Source organism: Oryctolagus cuniculus, chromosome 1, assembly GCF_051225735.1.
Source record: "Oryctolagus cuniculus isolate XC-2025 breed Fujian yellow rabbit chromosome 1, ASM5122573v1, whole genome shotgun sequence".
Lineage (NCBI taxonomy): Eukaryota > Metazoa > Chordata > Mammalia > Lagomorpha > Leporidae > Oryctolagus > Oryctolagus cuniculus.
In genome coordinates this window covers 131,588,110-131,599,269 of record NC_142867.1, presented here as the reverse complement: position 1 = coordinate 131,599,269, position 11,160 = coordinate 131,588,110, and the positions used below count along the sequence as shown (strand labels likewise).

At 38.8% G+C, this 11,160-nt stretch overlaps 1 long non-coding RNA gene and 1 pseudogene across 2 annotated transcripts; both read right to left on the bottom strand.

The window, feature by feature from the left end:
• Positions 1-351: 351 nt before the first annotated feature.
• LOC149128635 (uncharacterized) lies at positions 352-2,576 on the bottom strand. The gene is made up of 3 exons (XR_016213445.1): positions 2,036-2,576; positions 1,850-1,936; positions 352-968 (listed from the first exon to the last, which is right to left on the bottom strand). It is a non-coding gene; the product is annotated as an uncharacterized LOC149128635 (long non-coding RNA).
• Positions 2,577-7,789: 5,213 nt separating this feature from the next.
• On the bottom strand, positions 7,790-10,638 carry LOC138843770 (cyclin-G1 pseudogene; annotated as a pseudogene). The gene has a single exon (XR_016222263.1). The product of XR_016222263.1 is annotated as a cyclin-G1 pseudogene (transcript).
• Positions 10,639-11,160: the final 522 nt, after the last annotated feature.

Here is an 11,160-nt window from a genome sequence, read left to right as displayed (position 1 = left end):
TGCTATCAGTAATTACACTACCAATCTCAGTGACTATAAATAAGAATTTTAGTAACTATACTGATTCTGAACAATGATTCAATGATTCTGTTTTTAAATTTAAAAATGCCCATGAACTTAAATGTTTCTGTGTAGCTCCTAATAGAACTACAAGCCTTAGAAGTTCTATGCTGTTTAACATTTCATCTTCAATGTCAACTTGATTATTACACTGCCAGTTTATAAAACACTTCACAGTCATGTGAACCTTACCATAAGATAGGACTGTGTAGAATAAATCCTTTAACTATAAAGACAATCTTATCTCACAAGGGAGGAAGATCCAGAGGGGTCAAATGACTTGCTAATGTCACTTAGTTCTGTCGGCACAGAAACAAGGAAAGCTCTCAGCTTCCTGCCACCTCCCCTTACACCACCTGCCTCAACTCGATGAGCCTGTAATTTTAAGGACACTCAGGCCCCATGAGTTTAAAGGAATTTTTCAAGGTTACATGACAAGTACCAAAGCCAGAAGTAAAAATTATTGCTTCCATCTTTCTCTTCCTTATCCACTATGGAAGTCTGATTTACAGTCATGCATTATTCAAATATCATTTACAACCAAGAAGCATTATTTTTCCCCAAATTTAACAATGAAACTACTTTTTTCCAATGAGGAAGCTATTTTAATGGATGATACAAATATACTTGTTTTGTTTTTTTAATTTGAGATGCAAAGAAATGAACAAGTAGACAGAGAAGTGGTATTCACCTTCTAGTTCACTGCTGAAATGTCCACAGTGGCCAGGGCTTGCCCAGGAGCAGGGAACCCAATCATCTGAGCCATCACTTGCTAGCTCCCAGGGTCTGCATGATCAGGAAGTTGGAGGCAGGGGCTGGAACCGGGAATCAAGCCCAGAAACTCCAATGTGGCATCTGAACCACAAGGCTACACCCTGGCTTCCAGACTTGTTTTGTTCACCAGTCCTCTGAAAATGAAAGTTAATTACAACCTGAAATCCAAGACTCTGGAGTCCTCAGGTGTGTGTGTCTATGCAAGTTTATGCATGAGAGTTAGGTTGCCCAAGAGTCTGCAGTTTAGAGAGAACAGAAGAGTGAAACATGTGTCAGAGGATGTCAGCATTGGAGAGGTGGCTGTGCTCTAGTCAGAGGCTGAGGAGGACAAGTCCACAGAGAGCAGCAGCACCAAGGGAGAATGCTATACTAGCAAGTAAGGAGAAAAAATGTTGAAAAATAAATATTTTAAAAAGATCCAGGACCAGCGCTGTGGCACAGTGGGTTAAAGTTCCAGCTTGCAGTGCCAGCATCCCATATGGGCACTTGGCTCCTGGCTTTGGATCAGCCATTCTCACTGTCTAACTCTGCCTGTCAAAAAAACAAACAGGCAGAGCCAAGATGGCGGAATAGTGAGGGCACGCACTGATAGTCCAGGAAAAGACAGTTTAATAAAAGTGGAGTTACTGTAGCCACAGGAAAGGGCTCAGGGAAAAATTGCAGAGGAAACTCTCCCGGATCTAGTGGAGGTGACACGGAGGACCTACGAGGAGAGCAAGGTCACCCACCACATGGAAGCTGAGCCACGGGAGCTGTGCCGCCACAGAAGCAGAAGCTGAAACCGAGACCAAGAAGCTGCACCGCTGCAGAAGCCACACCGCAGAGTCTGCGCGCTAGCGCTGGAAGGGGAGGTGAGATAAAAACCTCAGTAACCCAAGACATTTCGGGGAAAGGCAGAAAAAGCCTACAGGGAACGAAAGCCCCACTGGGGAAAGCTCACCAGGCAGACTGGAGGAGAGAAAAAACAAGCAAATAAGGGGAACCGGCACGGACATTAACTTCTCTCTCCACTCACCTTACAAAGCCGAGCAAGACAAAGAGTTGGCACCATTTTACATATGGAAAGAGGCGCTGGCCATTAACCAAGCAGAAAAACCTGACTCTAGTGGGGAGAAATAACAGGAGGTTAAGACCTAGTTAGTGAAAGTGAGGAGCTAACGAACTGAGACTGAAAATCTGAGGGGAGGGCGAGAGAACTCACCAAGTACACAAACTCGGTAACTTGGGCAAACTGTGGAGAGACTATTGAGAAATTTGAGACCACACTGAGGGCTGCATAAACTCTTTGTGTGGTCCCAGGGGTAACCAGACAAATACCCACAGGTGCCAGATTTCATACATCAACTACCCCCAATTCCACTCAGCTGTGTGGAATTACTTCCCAACTGAGTCAGAAAAAAAAAGAGAGAGAGAGAATGAGAGAGAGTGAGCAAGTGAGAGAACAATCTGGGTGAGTCACCTTTGGCACACCCGTATCCCTAAAGAACCAAACAGAACTCTCTGGCCACACCCATCACAGCCTCTAAGGATCCATCAAAAGCAGACAGTCCACTTAATCTAGAGTCACAGGATAACGAGAAGAAACCAAATATCTCCAATATGCCAAACAACAAACGCAGAAACTGAGGTAATAAGAACAAGGAAGACACTATGACACCCCCAAATGAAATAGACACCCCAATTCAAGATTATGAAGATGATGAGATAGAAGAAATGCAAGAAGCGAATCTCAAAAAATTGATAACAACATTAAGAAGTTCTCAAAAACAAATTCTTGAACTACAGAAATCCTTAATGGACAAGATAGAAAATCTCTCTCGCCAAAATGAAATATTAAGGAGGAATCAAAATGAAATGAAACAACTAGTAGAACAGTAAACTGCAAAAGTGATGAGAAATCATAATGAAATGAAGAATTCAATTGATCAAATGACAAACACATTAGAGAGCCTTAAAAACCGAATGGGTGAAGCGAAGAGAGAATATTGGACTTAGAAGACAGAGCACAGGAAAATATACAGTCAGACCAAAGAAAAGAAGAGGAAATTAGAAATCTAAAAAAATATTGTTGGGAATCTTCAAGATACTATTAAAAAACCAAAAATTCGAGTTCTAGGAGTTCCTAAAGACATGGAGAGGGAGAAAGGATTAGAAGGCCTTTTTAGTGAGATACTAGCAGAAAATTTCCCAGGTTTGGAGAAGGACAGAGACATCCTAGTACAGGAAGCTAATAGAACTCACCACAGTGAAACATAAAGAAAAGATCCGAAAATGTGCAAGAGAGAAATGTCAGATTACTCTCCGAGGATCTCCAATCAGACTCACAGCTGATTCTCATCAGAAACCCTACAAGCTAGGAGGGAATGGCGAGATATAGCCCAGGTACTAAGAGAGAACAACTGCCAGCCCAGAATATTATATCCTGCTAAGCTATCATTTGTGAATGAAGGTGAAATAAAGACCTTTCATAGCAAACAGAAATTGAAAGAATTTGTTGCCACTCGTCCAGCCCTGCAAAAGATGCTTAAAGATGCGTTACACACAGAAACACACAAACACGGTCATCAATATGAAAGAAGGTAAAGGAAGGAAACCTCACAGCAAAAGATCACAGGAAGTTCAAAACATATATTAGAAAATATCTTTGGCAAATGGCAGGGCAAAGTTACTACTTAGCAATAGTCACATTGAACGTTAATGGCCTGAAGTGTCCAGTTAAAAGACACCGATTGGCTGACTGGGTAAAGGAACAAAACCCATCTATTTGCTGCTTACAAGAAACACATCTTTCCAGCAAAGATGCATACAGACTGAAAGTGAAAGGCTGGAAAAAGATATACCGTGCCAACAGAAATGAAAAAAGAGTGGATGTAGCCATCTTAATATCAGAGAACGTGAACTTTACCACCAAAACTGTTAAGAGAGACAAAGAGGGGCACTATATAATGATCAAGGGATCAATTCAACAGGAAGATACAATGATTATCAACATATATGCACCTAACTACTGGGCACAGGTTTATTTAAAAGATTTGTTAAGGGACTTAAAGGGAGATTTAGACCCCATTACAATAGTACTGGGGGACTTCAATACTCCACTCTCAGAAATAGACAGATCAACAGGACAGAAGATCAACAAGGAGACAGTAGGTTTAAACGACACTATAGCCCAAATGGATCTAACAGATATCTACAGAACTTTTCATCCTACACAGAAAGCATTTACATTCTCCTCAGCAGTACATGGAACCTTCTCTAGGATTGACCACATACTAGGCCATAAAGCAAGTCTTAGCAAATTCAAAAGAATTAGAATCATACCATGCAGTTTCTCAGACCATAAAGGAATGAAGTTTGGAAATTAGCAACTCAGGAATACCTAGAACGTATGCAAACACAGGGAGATTGAACAACATGCTCCTGAATGAACAATGGGTCATAGAAGAAATTAAAAGAGAAATCAAAAATTTTCTGAAAGTAAATGAGGATAACAGCACAACATACCAAAACTTATGGGATGCAGCAAAAGCAGGGTTAAGAGGAAAGTTTATATCAATAGGTGCCTACATCAAGAAATTGGAAAGTTACCAAATAGATGAGCATTCAGTGCATCTCATGGACCTAGAAAATCTGCAGCAAACCAGACCCAAATCTAGTAGGAGAAGAGAAATAATTAAATTCAGAGAAGAAATTAACAGTATTGAATCCCAAAAAAAATTACAAAAAATCAGCCAAACGAGGAGCTGGTTTTTTGAAAAAATAAACAAAATTTACACCCAATTGGCCCAACTAACTAAAAAAAAAGAAGAGAAAAGACCCAAATCAATGAAATCAGAGATGAAAAAGGAAATGTAACAACAGACATCACAGAAATAAAAGGAATCATCAGAAATTACTACAACGACCTGTATGCCAGCAACAGGGAAACCTATCAGAAATGGATAGATTCCTGGACTCATGCAACCTGCCTAAATTGAACCATGAAGACATAGAAAACCTAAACAGACCCATAACTGAGACAGAAATTGAAACAGTAATAAAGGCCCTCCCAACAAAGAAAAGCCCAGGACCAGACGGATTCACTGCTGAATTCTACCAGACATTTAAAGAAGAACTGACTCTAATTCTTCTCAAACATTCAGAACAATCAAAAAAGAGGGAGTCCTCCCAAATTCTTTCTATGAAGCCAGCATCACCTTAATTCCTAACCCGGAAAAAGATGCAGCATTGAAAGAGAATTACAGACCAATATCCCTGATGAACATAGATGCAAAAATCCTCAATAAAATTCTGGTCAATAGAATGCAACAACACATCAGAAAGATCATCCACCCAGACCATGTGGGATTTATCCCTGGCATGCAGGGATGGTTCAATGTGCGTAAAACAATCAATGTGATACACCACATTAACAGACTACAGAAGAAAAACAATGTGATTATTTCAATAGATGCCAAGAAGGCATATGATAAAATACAACACCCTTTCATGATGAAAACTGTAAGCAAACTGGGTATGGAAGGAACATTCCTCAATACAATCAAAGCAATTTATGAAAAACCCACGGCCAACATCCTATTGAATGGGGAAAAGTTGGAAGCATTTTCACTGAGATCTGGTACCAGACAGGGATGCCCACTCTCACCACTGCTATTCAATATAGTTCTGGAGGTTCTAGCCAGAGCTATTAGGCAAGAAAAAGAAATTAAAGGGATACAAATTGGGAAGGAAGAACTCAAACTATCCCTCTTTGCAGATGATATGATTCTTTACTTAGGGGACCCAAGGAACTCTACTAAGAGACTATTGGAACTCATAGAGGAGTTTGGCAAAGTAGCAGGATATAAAATCAATGCACAAAAATCAACAGCCTATATATACACAGGCAATGACACGGCTGAGAAAGAACTTCCAAGATCAATCCCGTTCACAATAGCTACAAAAACAATCAAATACCTTGGAATAAATTTAACCAAGGATGTTAAGGATCTCTACGATGAAAATTACAAAACCTTAAAGAAAGATACGGAAGAGGATACCAAAAAATGGAAAAATCTTCCATGCTCATGGATTAGAAGAATCAACATCATGAAAATGTCCATTCTCCCAAAAGCAATTTATACATTCAATGCAATACCAATCAAGATACCAAAGACATTCTTCTCAGATCTGGAAAAAATGATGCTGAAATGCATATGGAGACACAGGAGACCTCGAATAGCTAAAGCAATCTTGTACAACAAAAAAAAAAAGCTGGAGGCATCACAATACCAGATGTCAGGACATACCACAGGGCAGTTGTTATCAAAAGAGCATGGTACTGATACAGAAACAGATGGATAGACCAATGGAACAGAATTGAAACACCAGAAATCAATCAACATCCACAGCCAACTTATATTTGATCAAGGATCCAAAACCAATCCCTGGAGTAAGGACAGTCTATTCAATAAATGGTGCTGTGAAAATTGGATTTCCACAGGTAGAAGCATGAAGCAAGACCCCTACCTTTCACCTTACACAAAAATCCACTCAACATGGATTAAAGACTTAAATCTATGACCTGACACCATCAAATTATTAGAAAGCATTGGCGAAACCCTGCAAGATATAGGTACTGGCAAAGACTTCTTGGAAAATACCCCAGAAGCACAGGCAGTCAAAGCCAAAATTAACATTTGGGATTGCATCAAATTGAGAAGTTTTTGTACTTCAAAAAAATAGTCAGGAGAGTGAAGAGGCAACCGACAGAATGGGAAAAATATTTGCAAACTATGCAACACATAAAGGGTTGATAACCAGAATCAACAATGAGATCAAGAAACGCCACAACATCAAAACAAACAACCAACTTAAGAGATGGGCCCAGGACCTCAATAGACATTTTTCAAAGAGAAATCCAAATGGCCAACAGGCACATGAAAAAATGTTCAAGATCACTAGCAATCAGGGAAATGCAAATCAAAACCACAATGAGGTTTCACCTTACCCCGGTTAGCATGGTTCACATTCAGAAATCTACCAACAAAAGATTCTGGAGAGGATGTGAGTAAAAAGGGACACTAACCCACTGTTGGTGGCAATGCAAACTGGTGAAGCCACTATGGAAGTCAGTCTGGAGATTCCTCAGAAACCTGAAGATAACCCTACTGTTCAACCCAGCCATCCCACTCCTTGGAATTTACCCAAAGGAAATGAGATTGGCAAACAAACAAGCTGTCTGCACATTAATGTTTATTGCAGCTCAATCAATTCACAATAGCTAAGACCTGGAACCAACACAAATGCCCATCAAAAGTAGAATGGATAAAGAAATTATGGGGCATGTACTCTATAGAATACTATCCAGCAGTCAAAAACAATGAAACCCGGTCTTTTGCAACAAGATGGAGGAGTCTGGAAAACATTATGCTGAGTGAACTAAGCCAGGCCCAAAGGGACAAATATTATATGGTCTCCCTGATTGGTGACAACTAACTGAACACCAAAGGGGAAACCTGTTGAAGTAAAATGGACACGATGAGAAACAGTGACTTGATCAGCTGTTGTCCTGTCTTTTGATGTACAATGTAATACTTGTAATACTTTATCCATGTTAGTATTTTTCTGTTCTAGTACAATTGGTTGAACTCTGTAATTAACACACAATTATTCTTAGGTGTTTGAATTTCAACTGAATAGTGATCCCTGTTAGGAATTTCGAAAACATTATGCAGAGTAAAATAAGCCAGTCGCAAAGGGACAAATATCATATGTTCTCCCTGATCGGTGACAACTAACTGAGCACCAAAAAGGAAACCTGTTAAAGTGAAATGAACACTATGAGAAACGGTGACTTGATCAGCGCTTACCCTGACTGTTGATGAACAACGTACTACGTTATCCTTCTTAGTAATTTTTTGTTTCTTCTACTTAATACTTTTGGTTGAATACTGTAATCAATACACAGTTATTCTTTTTTTTTTTTGGTTTTTATTTTTTATTGCGTATTTGTCCACAACATCATGTCAGAAATGATCACAGCCACTCTGAATGAACGCAGGCTATGCACTGCTCCATTAATCATCCATGACACCGTCACACTGTACACCTCCTTACATTCACTGACTGACTGAAAACTGTTTCTTGAACACTGCCTCAGTGATCTACTTATGAAGGTGTCGACTGACTTTTCTTAAGATGCAGTAAGGGCATTAGTGAAAGCATATTCTTTAGAATATTATTCTAATCTAAATTAGAAGCAATGACAATTTTCTGAAAACAATACTCAGTAAAGACTTCTGGAGTGTTAAATCTAGTCTGAACTTATTTTAGTCGAGTAAAGTAAGTCCTCAGAGTGATAATTTGAGCAACTAATAAAATAGAAAACAATTTTCTTGATTGGACTAGACTGGGGCAGTAGATTCGATATAAAAGATCTTATCACACATACAAACATCATCTGTTTTCTTGAAAAAATATTAAAGATTATGAACTTGCCAAACTTACTAAGGTTTTTTTTTTTTTGTTTTGTTTTGTTTTTTTTTTTTTGCTTTCTACAAAATGCCTTCAAATTTGTGTCCCCTTCTCAGGATTACATTATTCGCATTTTGGGCAACAGAAAACCGTTTAAACTGCCTAAAACACTAACCTTTGTTGTATCTTAAAAGTGCATCTGTGAAATGTTATTTTGATGAAAACCTCATAATTTAAAACATTTAAATTATGTAGGTTAGCATTTTCAATACTACCTAAGTATATCAATCAAATATAGAAAGTTAAATCAATGTTAAGAAATGAAGATTCACAGTTTACTTTCCAAAGCTTGTGATTAGTGCTTCATATTTATGCTTTTAACTTTGATTTGACTGCTTCATAGATGAATTTATATCTAAACATAATTCCACTATAGCATAATACTAATTAGGCAGTTTCCCCAAGCATGAGAACATCATATTCATCTAGTTGTAAAGTTTTAAGGCTTGAAATTTAAACTCATGAAAACATCATGGAATCCATAGCTCAGGGCTGTAGGGTTCAGAGTTTTCATTGTTGTTGCTGTAATAATCCTCCTTAAATCAACAACAACAAAAAAAAACCCAACTTATCAGACATCTGTGAAATATTACTATTAAAAGTGAACTAACTGTTCAGGTTAAATTTCATAATCATAGATATGTTAAATGTTAATTTAATTTTGAATGGAAAAAGGTAAATCATTATTACTAGTTAAGAAATTTAAATGGCAAGAATATATATCCAGTGACCCCAAGTTTATCTTTTATGCATGTAACTACTTTCCCAGAATTCCAAATATTATAGTAACTACAGTGTTGAGATGCCCTTGCAGTTTCCAGACACCCAACATCAAGACTGATTGGCTGTATCTTCTTTTTCTTCAAATACACTATCAAAGTTCATACTGATTTTGCTTATAAGCTAACATTCTCAAATTAGTCCAAATATCCAAAAGTTTGGTCCTATTGTCCTACTCAGCTAGTGTATCTTTAAATGAGCCAGAGCTTAGGTCTTCAGAGAGCAAGATGATGTTCAATAAGAAAATATGATTTTAATGCTACTTTTAAAACTTGGGTTGTTGAGGACATACTTTTTTTATGCTGATTAATGAAATGACTAACATACATATCAGAGGTTAGATAATTCCTTACCCTTAGGGTTCTGTATATACTAAGTGTCTTCAAATATTAGCTGAACAAATCAGTGTAGAAACTTCCCCTTTGCTATTGCAACTCCATTTTGTTTACTTTGAAAAGAAATGATATTTTAATTCTTCCATTGTAAAAGAAAATTATAGCACTGATAATTTCTTTTATGGAGAATAACAATGATCCAAATTCATGAATTAAGGAACCATTTCAGGAATTGTTGGAAGGTGAGCTATTCTGTAGTAACTATGCTTCAATTGCCGTGCAGTACGCCCAGACACAATCCATTTCAACTTCTGAACATTCGGTTTTGAACACTTGTTTGATGAATACTCAGTTAAACACTTTGATACAAGCTCTTGCCAGAAGGTCAAATCTCTGCCATTTATCTTGGAATGTTTCTGAAGACATTCTATTCCTTCTGTTAACTCCACACTGCTGTGCTTGGATCTCCAAGGCAATGATAGAGAAAGCCAACACAGAAGGCTTTGCTTTAGAAAATATGATCCTGCAGTGACATGCCTTAAGTTGAGCTTCCAGTCTTTCAAAATTAAGGTTATTTCTCCTTTCAAATGGCAAGTTCTCTTGAATGAGTGAATAATAGAGTTGCAGAAACTGAAAGGCAGTAGTAGCTTTGACTTTCCAACACACCTTCTCCAATACAATCTTTTCCATTCTCATCAAGTCTGAAACCGTGAACATATACTGACTTATCCGGATCAAGTCAGTTGCCAGTGGCACATTCCTTTCCTCTTCTATTGATTTTACAGCCAAATAAAAACAGCTCAGACCAACAGATCCAAGGTGCTTGGGCTGTACCTTCATTTTAGACAGAAATCTGTCCAGTAAATTCACAGCTAGAGAAAATGTCTCCGTGTCAAAGCCAAAAAACTGAGTGAGACTAAGAAGATCTTTCACTTCAAAGTCCCTCAGCCGTGCAGTCATTCTGAGGCCATTATCGTGTGCAGACTCAATTAGTCTCAAGCTGCAGACCTTTGGCTGACATCTAGACTCCTGTTCCAACAAAGTGTTCAGCTGGTGTAGCAGTTTCTGAGAGTCAGTTGTTGTCAGTACTTCTATCATCTTGATAGCGGCTGCAGCTCCTCAGTGGTAACCTCCCTCCTCCCCGGGCCTGCTCTCACCTCACCCCCACGATATCAGATTCCAGCGGTCTACGAGATGAGGGGTCTCACGAGGAGAGGGGAGAGGCCCGGGGAGGGGGAGCCATCCTGGGTGGAGGTCTTCGCAGCGCCGCCCAGATGACACTGCCCTCCGGAGGGTCAGCTCAGAGCCGAAGGGCAATACACAGTTATTCTTAAGTGTTGAAAATTAACTGAAAAGTGATTGCTGTTAAATATAAGAGTGGGAATAAGAGAGGGAAGAGATGTGCAATTTGGGACATGCTCAAGCTGAATTGCCCCAAATGGTAGAGTTAGAAACATACCAGGTTATTCCAATTCAATCCCATCAAGGTGGCATGTACCAATGCCATCTCACTAGTCCAAGTGATCAACTTCAGTTCACAATTGATCATAATGATAGGACTAAGAGCCCAAGGGATCACAGAAACAAGACTAGTGTCTGCAAATACTAGCTGATAAAATAAAAAAGGGAGAGAACAATCAAACATGGGAGCGAGACACACAGTGTGTACAGTGATGCACAGTGTGGTTTAATGCTA